Consider the following 15,410-nt stretch of genomic DNA (forward strand, 5'->3'; position numbering starts at 1 on the left):
ATGTCACGGATGCACTTGCAGCTTTTGGGGGAGGGGGGGGGGAATTCTTAAGACTGGGCAAGATTTAATGACCAGGAATTGAACTTTTGTTATACCTGCCAAATTGAAAGCAAACAAAAAACCATTACAAGAAATACAATTATTTTTATGGTAATAAAATGTGCCAAATGACATGAAAACTGATTATTTTATCCTAAGACTTTAACAATGTTGTGATGTTGCACTATTGTTAAAATCTTACTATTTGTAGACTTCTTGTTATTGTATATCTGCTGTTTTCTTTAACAGTAGTGTGTCATTTGCACATCATTTTCACCCCCACTTTAGTTACTATTTGGTTTCAGAATGCTGTACCAATATCATTCCATGAATCAACTGAAAGAATTGTCACATATGAGAAGTCAGAAAATGTATCTTTCAGAGGAGATTATTGAAGTTCACACACTGTGCAAAGAAGTAATGCAGAGTATTTTTGTTTAGCTTAGAGTCTGCTGTGGCCACAGTGATCCATATACTGTGGTATAGGGCTTAAAATGTGTAAAACCTGTAATTATGCTTATTCAGCAAAACATCTGAATGTCTCAATTTTGCACAAGGAACGCTGAATGCAGATAGGTTCACTCATAATTATCACCATTTCCATGTAATTATAGCAATTAACATTCAGAAAATGAATATTTTGAAACCTCCATTGTTCATCTTCATCATATCTCTTCAATCACAAGCACTCTAGTCAATCTCCCCCCCCCCCCCCCGATTTCTATAACTAATTCTGCTAATAAAGATTTAATGCATTAGTTATTTTAGAACCATAAATTTCAGTAGGTTTAAACAGCATTTTAACTGTGTTACTTTTTTAAAAAAAAAACACCAACTTTACATATTTCTCAGTTACACTTATTCTGTAGGGCCAGGGAGCACAATTGGAATTTTAGGAACTTGGAGGAATTCAGTGGGAGGAATAGAAGTACTGTCAGCTAGCAAAACTCACTTAGGTCAGTCATTTTCTCTAACAGTCCAGTTTACAGCTATGTAGTGTTCTCTTATGGGATGAAGTAAAAACAGATCCCTGTGTTAGTCTAGGAGAAACAAAAGGATATAAATCTAACAAATAATATAATAAACCACATGATACAAATGAGAAGATATCTTCTATTGCTCAACAGATCTCTTTAGAATTATAGTTTAGCTTTGCCAATTTTCCATAATGACAATAGGCAAGCGACATATTTTCAAACAAAACAGGATTGCAGCCTTCCACCAATGTTATTTTCTGACCAATCCAAAGCCTTTTTTATGTTTAAAAAATGCATGATACTAAAGGCCCACACATGGCTTTGCAAGTGCCAACCCATGTACTTTTGTTTCCAGTTAAAAAAAGATTTTTAAAGCACATTAAGCATTGAGGAAAAACATCTATTGCTGATTTTTTTTTGTATAGATAAAAAAAGCTCAAAATTTCCACTAAACTTTTTAAAAACACAATTTTTATTTTGTTATTTTCACTAAAACAGCTTTCAGTGGAGAAAATGTACTGTACAGCTCATGAATTTTACTTCTCCTAAATACCGTTCCACAATTGCAAACTTATATTTCACTCTTTGGACCAAATATTAAGCACAGGAGATTATGTTTCAAAAAATGTTTTTTAAGTTCCTCTTAAGACTTCCTTTTTCTATTAAATTATATATCTTCAGATTCATATTTTATTAATTTATATATTGGGGCTAAATGTCATTTCTAAAGCAGCCAATGTCTGGTCATTAAGTCTCAAAGTATTTATTAGTTGTTCATGAAAATCAAATTACTTTTATTTTTGCATAAGATTTGACTTAATTGCATGGCAATCCACATGAACTGTTTCAATCATTATATTTTGTTCCATAAAGCTCCTTCATTTGTTTATCTTCTTTCACAGTTAGATATTCCCATTAATGGAGAGCAAATGCTAGCTAATAATTTTTTAGAGATGTTGTTTTATTATTCCAGTTTATTTGTTTATTTATGTCCCTACAGTTTCTGCCTTTATTCAGACAATTAAGTAACAGTCAAAAATAAAAGCTAAATGAAATGTTAGCCTTAGATTGAAAATAGCAGCTTGCTCAGTAATTTCATGAAATCGTGATTTCCCTCATAATGTCTACTCAAAGAAAACTCTTGGAAACTACCATAACTTCTGAGTTAAAGATCTAAAGTTCAAAAATGAAAATGTGGTGCTTCTCAGATTGAATAATGAATATCTTTCTGTCTTTATAGTCCTGATGTTGTATCACATGACATGGACATTTTAAGTTGCTATCTTATAGATTAAAAAAACTAGTGTATTTTTTTAGATGCATTGAAATGTAATCTGTTTCCCATACCAAGTCTATTCAACTATCGTTTCAAAATTGTCTGCTACTGAAAATATAGTTTTTAAAATCTCATTTCAAATATGTTTGCAAAATAATTCAACTGCTGCTACTGAAAGCTGATCATATGCTTAGGGAAAAAAAATGAAGATTTATGAATTGCTCATAATAGTAGTAAAATAAAAGATGCTTCTTTCGTTCTGTAGAGATACTGCTACTAAATGCCATGTACTCTTATTGTAAAGCAAGTGTTAGAACCAGCACCTCATTAAAACAGTGACTCATTCTAAGATAGAAATACAGGATCTATGATTTTCCTGTCTACTGAATTTAAATTCTCAGCTATTTATTTTTGGCCATAATGGCTAGAATTGCTGGAATTGTCCAGCTTCACCACTCCAGCAAAAAGAAAAAAGGAGGGGAAAGCCATTTGATGAATGGCACCCAAGCCACTAGGAAAATATACCTACATTTTCCTGTAAATTAGGAAAGATTGTTACATTGTTTTATTTTCACAATCACGGGATTATGAAATACATTAATGATTAGCCAAAAGTCATTAAATGGCTGGAATCCTATGGAGAGATTTGAATCCAAACGTATCCCACTCTATACTCTAAACTAACTAGCTAACTAACTAGTAAACACTAACATTTTTCATCCCCTATTGTCTAAAATAAAAAACATATTCACACAGAAAACTTTTGCTTGATTTGGATATCTGTGTCACATAATCAATAAGTCAATCAATCACATGTGTACCAAATATCTTAATTCACCAAGGTTCATTTTTCATGATTATTTCAAAGCAAGCCACATTAAGCTGAAAAAAAAAGAATGGAATGTTTTCTTCCTTTTAAAGTATAGAACATTTATCATAGAAAGTGATTGTAGTACTCAGCTAGGATGGATGTATATCTGTTTTTTTTTTTAATTCTGCTGTAATTCTGTAAAATATTTGGTCCACTAAATGTCTTGACAAAATTGCTGAGCCTAAGCCAGTATGGAAAAAAGGAGAAAGAAAAATATAATTCTTGTGAGTATGCGTAACATGTTTTTTAAAAATTATTTTTTTATATATTTGCTTGTTAATTATTGTAGCAAAGAGCAATATTATTTTTTTTCATTCCAATCCTCATATATATCTCAATTAGAATTGAAACCACCCTTTAAAAAATATCAATTAATTAAGTGGTTAATGCTTGAGCATTCAGGTTCATTCTTCTAGCCAAGTTTGGCTGGAGTCAATGGGCAAAAGAGAGAACAAATAAAAGAATCATATTTACATTGTTTAAAATGTGAATAAATAAATATGTCCAATTCACAGCAAATTTTCAAGGAAGGAAAACAAAAATTATCTATAATAAAATGTTTACAATCTGGTCTTAAACACTTCTCTTCTACTCTAAAAAAGGATATAAGCAGTTTCCCCACTTTTCACATTCATCCATTGTTTTGACAAACTGTCAGTCTAAGCTCAGGGCTGTCAAACTCTTGGCCAGTGGGCCAGATGCATCATGTGCTGGCCACACCCATGCCTGTTTTAGCAAAGGGGGGAAAGTTCCAATGTGTCATGTGACACCGCCATGACAATGTTAGTTTGATACCCCTGGTCTAGCTCTTATCTCAGTAACAACAATAGTTGTGCAAAGAAGAAATCAGTCCTTTAGATGCTGCAGATACAATCCCCAACAGCTCTCACTAGGCCATGTCAGCCTGTGTTGTTGAAAGCTACAGTACTGGATTGCTCAGGTTCCCCAGCTTATTTATTGCTATTAGAAAAATAGTAAAACAACTGTGTATTATGCAGTTCCTCCCCAACATGGTGTCCTTTATAATTTAGCTTATTGCTCATCCACATAAAAGAGAAATCCCTGGCCTTGGATTTAAGAGTTCTTGTACATAGGGTAGGACGAAATTTTCTTTCACAAAATGCACTTCCAGATATCAATGCTGCTCAAAAAAAGACTACTGCTCTTTTCCTCTGAACTGATTACTTTTAGGAAGGGTCTGGTGCAGTTAGGTGAAAAACTGCCATACCTGCATGACCTACTGTTTGTGAGGGAAAATATCTTTTGCTCACATCTAAGGAGGAAAAAAAAGCTTACAGTAGTTCTTTTTTTATTATTATTATTATTATTATTCACCTGGTCCAGAGCACTAAAAAGAATTGCATCTCAAGTCCCTGGATGTAGAAAAGAAATTGAGACTTAACAATTCTCAGGCAAAATATGCAATTCTAGCCATGGATATGATATACAGTCCAAGTCAGTAATGGTTGTGCTGGTGATTAAATACTTAGGGATACGTTTCCTGAAAAGAATATTGCTTGTTACATTGAGATAACTGTACATAAATATTAAATGATGAAGTTCGGTCTCATGTTTACAGGTAATATGTTATAACTCATATTTGTTTCTTATCTACAAGTAGCAGGGATTCCATTTATTAGAATTTAACATTGGTTTCTTCTGAATGCTACAAATGCTGAAAGGGGGAAAAGTACAACAGTAGATGATGATGATGATGACGACAACAACAACAACTTCTTTTGCCACAATATGTCTTTACGATTCAATTTCAAGGAATGGCAGCATTTTATTGTGAATTGCTAAATTACTGTAACAAGTTATCCTTGTTTTTTGTTTTTGTTCTTAAAACTAAGAAATGTATTTTCAGTGGGAGATAAAGACATACACATCTTGTCAAATGTCCTTCTACTGCTTTTACAAATGTCCCATATTTTAAAATGGAAAATTTTGCTAGTTTTGTTGAACATATTATTCATCTTTTAAGGACGGCTGCTGGGCTGAAAATAATACTCATATAAGACACTGCAAGAGTACTTGCTTGCATTATTTATTAGGAATGACTTAGTTTCATCATTTTGTATGCCAGCTTACCCCTTCTGTCGTAAACCATTAATAGAATTTCACATATAATAGCATTCATTATCAATGTGTTTGTATGAATGTTTCCATCTCAGCTTCATTTTAACATCCTGAAAAGGAAACATGATGTTTCAAAATTTTCCTTTCCTATCCTTTTCTTTCTTTCTTTCTTTCTTTTGAATTCTGTTACATTTGCTGATCAAGTAAATATTTGTGCACAAATCAGCATATAAATATGCATGTTGTAGCTGTATTGTACAATTGTTCAGCATCAAGATACTTGTTTATTTTCTGTCAAATGTCTGTAAAATAAATGGCATTGTTCTCCATTTCCGTCTGCCAGAGTAAGCAGAACAGTAAAATAAATGTGTAAATGAGTCATCTGTGTCTCATTTCAGTTCTCTGCATGAAGCCCCTTTGCCTTCAACATTGCATACATATCAAAGTCCCAATCTACAGCAATTTTTAGTTTCATTTCAAGGAGTAGGGGAAGCTGTAGGAAGAAATTTAGAATGCTGAGAAATAAGAGAGACCTCCCATTTTCATCACTTGCCTTTTCTTTCAATAGTTATGTTGTAGACTAAGCATGTTTGGCAGGAATTGCCATGAGACTTTTCTGGAATCAAGCCCTGAATTAGGGGGCTAAGCCTAATTATTTGAAACAAGGCTTACTTCACCATTCCATTTTACAATAGCCTTTCTTTTTGAATAATTGTGGTCTTACATTCTTGACCTGTGCTTGCCCTAAATCAGCAACAGCAGGACTGCAAAATATTGCTGGTTCTACCTTATGAATTTAGCTGTGAAGAAAGGCTGCCAGGCCATCTTTCTCAGAAATGGCACTTTGTTTTGGGCTGGTTGCCATGAATCAGGCTGCTGCCTTAGGACTGGATTTCAAGTACCCAGTGTGGCATCCCACATACATATGGCCAACTCTCATCAGGCTCCTTATCTGATTTTAAAACAAACTGACTATTTTCCAGCATCTTAATTTTCAAACATGCCTCTGAGCCCCAAATTAGTTCCATGAGCATTTTTGGAATTTAATGTTTTAAAAGATCCCTGGCCATAGTATGATATTTGTAAGTATGATAAGTAGCCTACAAAAATAGCAAAAGCAACATTAGAATAAAGTAGGGGGGAAAGCTATACAATTATCAGTTAATAATGTGATAAATTTATGCTTTGTAACCAGTTATGTTTCCTATGGCAGTCATTTCTTCAATGACAAGGCTCCCCAATAGACAACAAAAGATGGAAGACCCCTATCTTAGGGCTTCCTCAGTATCATTGGAACTTGTGTATCACTCTCTTCAGTAGGTTTATTGTAATCTGGTACAACAAAGACCTGTAGATCTCATTGTGTTCAATACAGAAGAATTATTTATAAAAGCATAATTATTTTACCTTTACCTTTTTTTTTTTGCAATGTACCTTGAGGGCCGGGAGGAATTCTGGAAAGACTAGGTAAATTAGACTCTTTTCTACTTATTAAGCTGTAAATGGCCTCAGTGTGATCAACATCTGGAGAAAAACATTGTTCATATTGACAATTAACATCTTAAAGTCATCACCAGCTCATGCACCAGCCCCTAGCTAATCGTGGATGATCTCAAGAATAACTAAGCAGAATTGGACTTGATTAGTATTTAGGTTTGATTGGAAAGTATATCAAACATCCCTTAGGAAGGCAGTGGCAAACCAGCTGTGTGCATTTCATGAATAAAGACAAATATACGTGTCCCTGGATAAAGTTGCGGGACCCAATCTGGGTCGGTCACTAGGACCAGAGGATTGGTTTTTTGAGCTTTCAGACTCTTGCTGGAGTCCATCCTCAGTTCCCTGTGGATGGGTTCCAGCATGAATCTGAAAGTTCAGAAGACTAAACCTCTGGTCCTGGTCACTGACCCAGATTGGATACTATTTGCTCCTGTTCAGAAAGCAGCACTGAAGTCATGTTCAAGAAAGTATTTACCTTAAAACTCATCTAAGATTCTGTTGCTGTGAATACCATAAATTAATTTTGTAGCTGTAGTAGTAGTAGTATTTTTTTGGTTTCAGAAATGTGTTAATTAATTAGGTGACACTACCCCCCATCCCCTGCCAGTAGGAACTGATCAGATACAAACTTAGGCAGTCAGGATGACAAATGGAAATATGCCTCAAAACCTATTTTCAATTTAATCCTCCCATTTAATTTAATCCATTATTCCTGCTATTTTGACACTGCAAAATTACTTAGTGGCTTGTTGTTGCAGGACTGTGCATTTTTCTCAGGAGGCCACTGAATACAGCACTGGGTACAATGTGGCTGGTAGTGTTGGACAAGATCTCTATCACCCCTCAGCATTGGCCATGCTGGCTTCAGTCAAGGGAGATGAAGTTCAATATCTGAATGATGCCTGCATGCTAAGCAACTCTGTTATATCGTTTTTAGGAGTTATTCTGAAGTTCATAGTTTTAAAAAGAGTCCACATGAGCCACTACCATTCTAGAATTTCTAATGAAATGAAATCTGAAAGAAAGCATTTTGACATTGCAGTAACAAAAAAAAAAAAAACCAGAATGCTTCTCTAATACTTTTTACCAACAGCTTGCATCCATATGTAGTTTTCAGATATGTTAGATACAGTATATAGTTGAGTAAAATAAGTAGCTAATTAATTATTTCAGGTTAAGAACAATGGTATTTGTAGTCCAATTCATCTGGAGAATAGGAAATTTGAGAGTCTGCTTATTATTCAATGGCAATTCATAAACTATCAGGCTGACTAAAAAGATCCCAAAATTCATGTATTCTACTAAAATTCAACTTGATTTCTGCAATTGCTCAAAGTGTGCCTTTTATAGCTATAAAAAAAGGGAGGGGAAAACATGTTCCTAACTTTACCTTCTATCTTGGTAAACATTCTAAGTAATGAATGGAATGGAGTAAGCATCTTTTGTAGATATATATTTATGTTTTATCCTAAATATATAAAAATTGGATTTATCTAAATGCTGAAAAATATTGCATATATGATTGGGATCGTCTGAAGAAGAAACGTAAGTTTAGCCTGGATATGGGGGAAAAACAGAAGCATAAGAAGACACTTGAGGTAGGTGATTTAATTTATTTGTTAAATTTTTATAACTAAATGACTGAAAGAAATAGTTTAGCTACCTCATCCTTTAGATTTTGATAAATAAAGAACTACATTAACCATACAAATTCATTTTAAAATGTAATTTTTGATTCAAAATGTATTCCATGAGATTTATTGTTGCCATTAATCTCCCCATAATATTGAGTTTAAAAGATAGTTATGGAACAATGGAATGCTGGACATTCTTAGGAATCATATTTCAACCCTATCTATACTCCAAAACTCTAAATAATCCAGAAATAATGTATAAATAGGCATCACTGATAATTCTACCCAGGATTGGAACTCTATCCATTTTTTTATCTGTATCGTGTTTGCATATATTCATTCAAACAATCACTTTGTATTAAAAAATATTTTTTAAAAAAAGTTAATTTAAATATGCCCTTTGACACATTTTTCCTTTAGATACGTCCCATTATTTCATTACAGACTGCATTATGCTTCACATTTTTATAAACTGTTCTGAAATAAAACCTCAAATAAATCCAACATCCAAAAATTAATTGTACTCCTATATTTATTTTTACATAGGGTCTGCCATTATATCAATTCATAGTGAAATAAACCAGTCTGATTTCACCAATCAAAATACAGGTGGTACTCAACTTTCAACCATTCATTTAGTAATTGTTCAAAGTTACAACAGCAATGAAAAAAGTGACTTATCACCATTTTTCACACAACTGTTGCAGCATCCCATGGTCACATATTTATGAAAGTTGTAGTATCCGGGAGTCATGTGATCACCTTTTACGACCTTCTGACAAGCAACGTCAATGGGGAAGCCAGATTCAGTTAACAACTGTTACTAACTTAACAACTGCAGTGTTTCACATAAAAACCATGGCAAAAAAGGTCATAAAATGGGGCAAATCTCCCTTAACAACTGTCTTGCTTGGTAACAGAAATTTTGGGCTCAAGTGAGGACGTAAATTGAAGTATGACAAATGTTCTGAGTGAGAAAACAATTTGAAGAAGGCAAGTGGATATTCATGGATAAAATTTAAAAGATATTCATATTTCCCACACAAGGGAAATACTTTTGGACCCAATTTCAGTGGAATAAAGCATATGCAGCCTCAACTGTCTCATTTCAGAGCTAAATGTCCACAAAGCTCTCATTCCCTTTGGATTTCTAGAGTGTTGACATCCTACAATTGTGCTGGAAATGATCAAGAAATAATAGAATTATATTTCAGTGGCGTACATTCAATTGGGAGTGTCTGTAATGACCAGACAAGAAAGTCAACCCTTTGACCAAAGTCAATCTTTGGTCATAGGGGATATGATACATTTTATTATAATTTGCTTATATGCCTTTATATTTTGTGTCCATGCCTGACTATTTTGGCTTATTATATTAGGTGATTCTTAATTGTTGAATTAATTGCACCACCATATCATGTTTTTTAAAAAACTTTTGCTTGATTTTGCTTCTTCCATTAAAGATTAGCAATAATATGCTATTGTTTGGTATTGTACTGGTTATTGTATATACTGGTAATGTTAGACAGTATGCTTTCCTGATTCTCCACTGATTAGATTCACCTCATGTAGTATAATATTGAGTTTAGCCTCTTGTATCATAGCAGAAATCTCTACGGACATTTTATATTTGCTTGGATTTTGTATTTTGTCTAGATATCATCTTACCTGGGCTTACAATAACTCCAGTTAACCTTTAAACTATTTACAGCAAAACACCTTTCCCCATTGTATTCCACAATATATCATATAAAGATCCAACTAACATAGCCATTGTTCTTCCTTTGGCTGCTACTACTGCTAGTCAAAGTGCAATCTCATTTATTTGTAATTTGGCATTGAGGGCATAACATCCTGTAGCTATAAAAGGCCAGCTAATTGTAGCATTACATCACCTCCTGCTGTTCTGGATGCAATTCCAGTCCCCTGCAGTCAAGATATTAAAAGTACACTGATACATTCTGGCTGTCCAACGTCTCTTTTATTTCTCCATCTCCTCTGCAGTAGCCAGAGATAATATCTGATCAAACATGTTTTACAAGGTTCACACTATTGAGAAATTATTGAAATTTTCTCTTTCCTAACAATCGCTCTGCATTTCTGCCTAAAATTTGGTATTGTGGTCCAGTACATTGAAGTTAAAGATACATTCCCTCCCCACAACAATTTTAAAAAGTGCATCAGTGAAATTCAGTAGCTTTGTCTTGCAAAGTGGATGCAAATCCCATTCTATTTGTTTTTCAAAACGAAAACCTTTGTTTTTTCCATTCTAAACAAGACAGCTTAATCATCACATTGAATAAGAAAATATGTTATGTATTTAACAATGATTCAAGACATTCTTAAGGCATCACATTAATTTTCTGAGCCACATTTGTGTTAGGCCAGTGCAGACATCTACTGGTATTCTCTTAAGTAAGGTGACCAACTTTTTTACAATGAAAAGGAGGACAAATAAATTGGAAAAAATATATCGTAAATAAAAGAAATATTTTATTCATTGCAACAATAATACACTAAAATATGATATATGCATAATAAAAACATTTGCAACATTTTATATTGTAATTATGCTTACATGCCTGTTAATTATTATTTAAATGAGTACTTTTCCATTGAATTAATATTTTTTGTCAATGTATCATCTTCTAACAATATATTGGAAATATCTGAACAAGAAATATCCTTCATATTGAATTTTACGGGAAGTGCTGCAGCTAGAGTATCAACATTCAATCTCGATTTCTCACTTGTCAAAAAATCATTGGCAATTGAAAAAAACTCTTTCAACTGCTGCATTAGTTCCAGGGCAGCACAACGTAAATTGAACAAGTATAAATAAATGTTCACATGGAATATGTTCATTTTTGAAATGGCTGAAAATATCCACCCATCTTTTATCAATTTCAACATGTTGATTTTCCCATTGTATTATTTTTTCAGAATTTAAATATACATTCAGTCTTCTAATTTCTTCAAAGAGACAATTGTCGTCTATTTTAATGTCTAGCATTTCTTTAGATAAAAATTCAACACAAGATTCAATATCTGTTCAATATACTTGCGATGAAGTAAAAAAAACACCATTAAAAACTGTTTAATAAAGTACGTCACATAACGCGCAACAGATTAGCCTTCAAATATCAAAAAGGAGGACATATAGGAGGACACTTTTCGAGGGAGGACAGAACTTACAAAAGAAGGACTGTCCTCCCTAAAGGAGGACGGTTGGTCACCTTATCTTAAGCATGTTGTAGTTAATAATTTCAACAATTTGTCACTAGTTGTACCTTTGCTTGATCCTAATGTCATTTCTTAAAGTGAAAGAAAGTGTATCTTGTTGACTGCTTTTTTTAATTTAAAGAGCACATTTCTATACATGTTATCTGGGAATTCAAGGGTTCTTAACCCATGTAAAAGGCATAATGTCAGATAGATCACATAGTTCCAAAGCTGCTCTATCAAAAGGCTTTGTTTTTCTTGAAGTCATTTCATTTCTCAAGAATGTCTCCAAAAAAAATAAAGTCAAATTGCCTTTTGGAAAAGCATCTTTGGAACAACCATGACCTGGATGACTAAGAATATCCATAGTTCAATAGCTCATATCGAACACAGGTGTCATGTTGCATTATGGAAAACCTATTTGCTACTTTTAAAAAATCGCCTTTAAATTCATAGCAATCAATCTCCTCCTGAAATATTGGACTACACAAGATCCTCCAAAATTTTCTAGGTGGCAGCCAACTTAATATTTTCACTTGTTCAAAAGCAAATGCAATTATTTCTACATTAATTAAAGTACCCCTGATTAGCCATATGGGTGATCAAAATAAATGCCTGGCATTCTTAAAGAGTTTAATATATATTTTTACTCATACCCAGGTATCATAGATAATCATTGTTGGATATCATGCTTGAAAATATCTTAATTTCTACACTTTGGTGCTAAAATTTCCTTACGTTCGGACTTACAATGGTTACAAAGTAATAAAATTTTCAAGTATGCAATATCCTTGTCCTATTATTTCCTCTACTGAAACCATTGTAATATTTTAATGGGATTTGCTAAACTGTCAGTTGCCAAAAGACACTTATTTTCCTCTTCAATGGATCAGAGAAGTTACCCTTCATGTATAATGGTAGTGTTTTCTTCTCTGTCATTCACAGCAGCTATGTTATTTTATATTATTTCTGTTGTTTTATTGTGTTTTTATTCTGTTTAACTGTTACTACCAGACTCCTGAAATGGGCATCCATATACAATTATTAAATAAATAAACAAATACCTAATGCTTTGTTCATAATAGAAAACATTGATGGAAATTTAAGTCAACTGGGGTTTATTCTAGGATTGTTCTGTTCATCTGGGCCTGGTTTTTTATGTTCTCAAGATTTGCTGCTTTGTATATTCAGTAGGAATGCTTAGTAATCACTTTTTATACAAAAAGTAAGTATTCCATGATTTTTAGTCCCATGGCTGTTTGTTTGTTTGTTTCTCAGGTTTAAGTACACCTGACCCTAAACATTTTATTAGATCAGTACATAGGGAAAAACATGTGTATGAAGCAGAATATATATCAATGTTTGTGGCAAGTAGATTACTCACAATGAAAAGCAAATACTGTTTACTATATTTATAGAATAACAATTCAATAAATAAATACTAACTGAAGTATAAAAAAATGACAGAGATTATGAAGCTAATCTAATCTGTATGAGAGACAAGAAAGAAGAAATGATGAAAGGCACATAGCAATTGTAAAATAACAATGTTTTCATGTTTTTATTTTATTTTACTTGAGGAATGGGTACAATGTAGATTTCCTAAAACAGGTTTTTTAATATTGAAAAATTATGCTGTTGAACATTTTTACTAAAATAAAATATTATTATTATATTGTTATCCTGCCCTTTTAATATCCAGATAGTCCTCGTTTAATGTCCACTTGTTCAGTGACTGTTCAAAGTCACAATGGCACTGAATAAGGAAACTTACGTTGGGTCTTCATACTTGCAGTTGTTGTGGCATTCCTGTGTTCACAATTTGTACACTTGGCAACTGGCTCACAATTATGACATGGTGGTATGCCGTAATCAAGTGATCACCATTTGCATCCTTCACAGCAGACTTATGACAAGACAAGCCAACAAGGAAACAAGCAGGAGAGTTGCATATAATGATCACCTGACAGAATCCATCAGACAACAGCAACTGGGACTGCCAGAACTGCTGTCATAAATGGGCGCAGTCACATGAGCTCATGCATTACAACTGCATCACCTATAGACAGAGTTCCCCGTCTCAATTGCCAACTATAAGCAACTGCTTCTACCTCTTATTTTCCACACAACAACCCCAGGTGCATTAGGTGTTATGCAGCCTAACCATTGGTGTTTTTCTTAACGTTCTCTTCCTACACCGAAAAAGGTTTCATTTATTCAACTTATTTCCAAGTTTAGGAATAGAGATGTAATTGTCAGAAAAAGGCTTGCGGGCAAGTGGAGAATTGGTGTCCTTGCCAATTTTTATCTCTTGAAAATATTATGAACCTCCTTATAGTGAAATCATATCATCATAAAGAATAGGGTTTCTTCCAATAATAGGGGGGAAAAGACAAAGGTATAGAGCACACAGAGCTTTGGGAAGCCTTAGGAAAGAAATATATTATAAATAATAGGAAAGAAAGACTTTATTAAATCGTAGGATTCCTAAGAAATCACTTTGTAATGAACCTTAAGAGAGAAGACTGTATTTTCAAACTATTAAAACTTCTCTCTAAATAAATGTTGAAGTACAGTAGTAATCATCATCACATATAAATGCTGGACGTCTGGAAACAATTAAAAGAGGTTGCTAATCTTGACTGAGCATTGCTAAAAAAAAAACATGTAAGACCATTCTATGGATTAAAATTAAATGTTTATTAGAATGACAGTCATTGGACACAGCAGAAATTCCACGGGATCAGTACATTGATAGTCCATTTATCCTTTGCACTTAATTATTTACAGCACACTCAGCACACGATCTCCAGTAAGGGAAATCGTGGGACCGAAAGGGATGCCACAACATCTTTCCGCCTTCTCTAGGTGCACTCACATTTTAAGCGCATTTCAGCCCTTTGCGTGATCTTAATTCAGCCTCGCCCAGGATCAGACCTTCAAAGATCTTCTCCGCCCGTTGACTTGCGCTACCGCGATTTCTTTGTGCAATTCCCTCCAAAAAAGGAAAGTGTAACGTGAGACCACCCTCATGCCCCCATCCCGCCGGCGCAAAGGCAGGAAAACATTCATCCCTAAAAGGCTGCAATGTCTTCAGGAAGGGCAATTACGGTCCTCGCGTGTCCGCTGCTTCCTGAATTATTAACGCTTCCCACAGGAATATTTGAACTGAGATCAAGTCGTTGCTCTTTCCAGAACAAATGGACGGACTTACTGCGCTCGTAGTGGCTCCTCGGTTCATCTTACATGGTTTAACCCAACCCCGTGTCACCGATTCCCATGACACACCAAACCTTCTACTAGGCAACAGGCTAAGTTCGCCCAGGTCGCTAAAATGCTCTGAAGTTGGCTAGTTTATACCTCACTCTATCGCCAAACAAAGAGCTTTATTTTCCAAACTTTCGGGATTATCGTTCATTTTGTGATTTTTAAGCCAGTCCCTTCCGTCAAGCCTTCCCAGGATAGGGATTAGAAATGTGCGCGTGGAGATCACGACGCACACTCTTTAAAATGTTAGAAGCGAAGATAAACCGATTTAGGAAACGAAGGGGACATTCATGTACAGTGTAAATCAGTGTTTTTCTTCATGATAGCAGTTTTCCAATACTTGAAGAGCTGTAACAGGGAAGAGGGGGGCGATTTATTCTCCATAGCACTTAAAGGCAGGACAAGAAGCAAGGCTGGAAGCTGGTCAGAAGAAGATTCAATCTGGAACTAAGAGGAATTTTCTGACAGTTAAAACAACAACAATGGAACAATTTGCTTCCCAGAGTTGCGGGTGTTTATTGCCGGAGGTTTTCAAGAAAAGATTA

Source organism: Natrix helvetica, assembly GCF_964273705.1.
Source record: "Natrix helvetica genome assembly, chromosome: 4".
Classification (NCBI taxonomy): Eukaryota; Metazoa; Chordata; class Lepidosauria; order Squamata; family Natricidae; genus Natrix; species Natrix helvetica.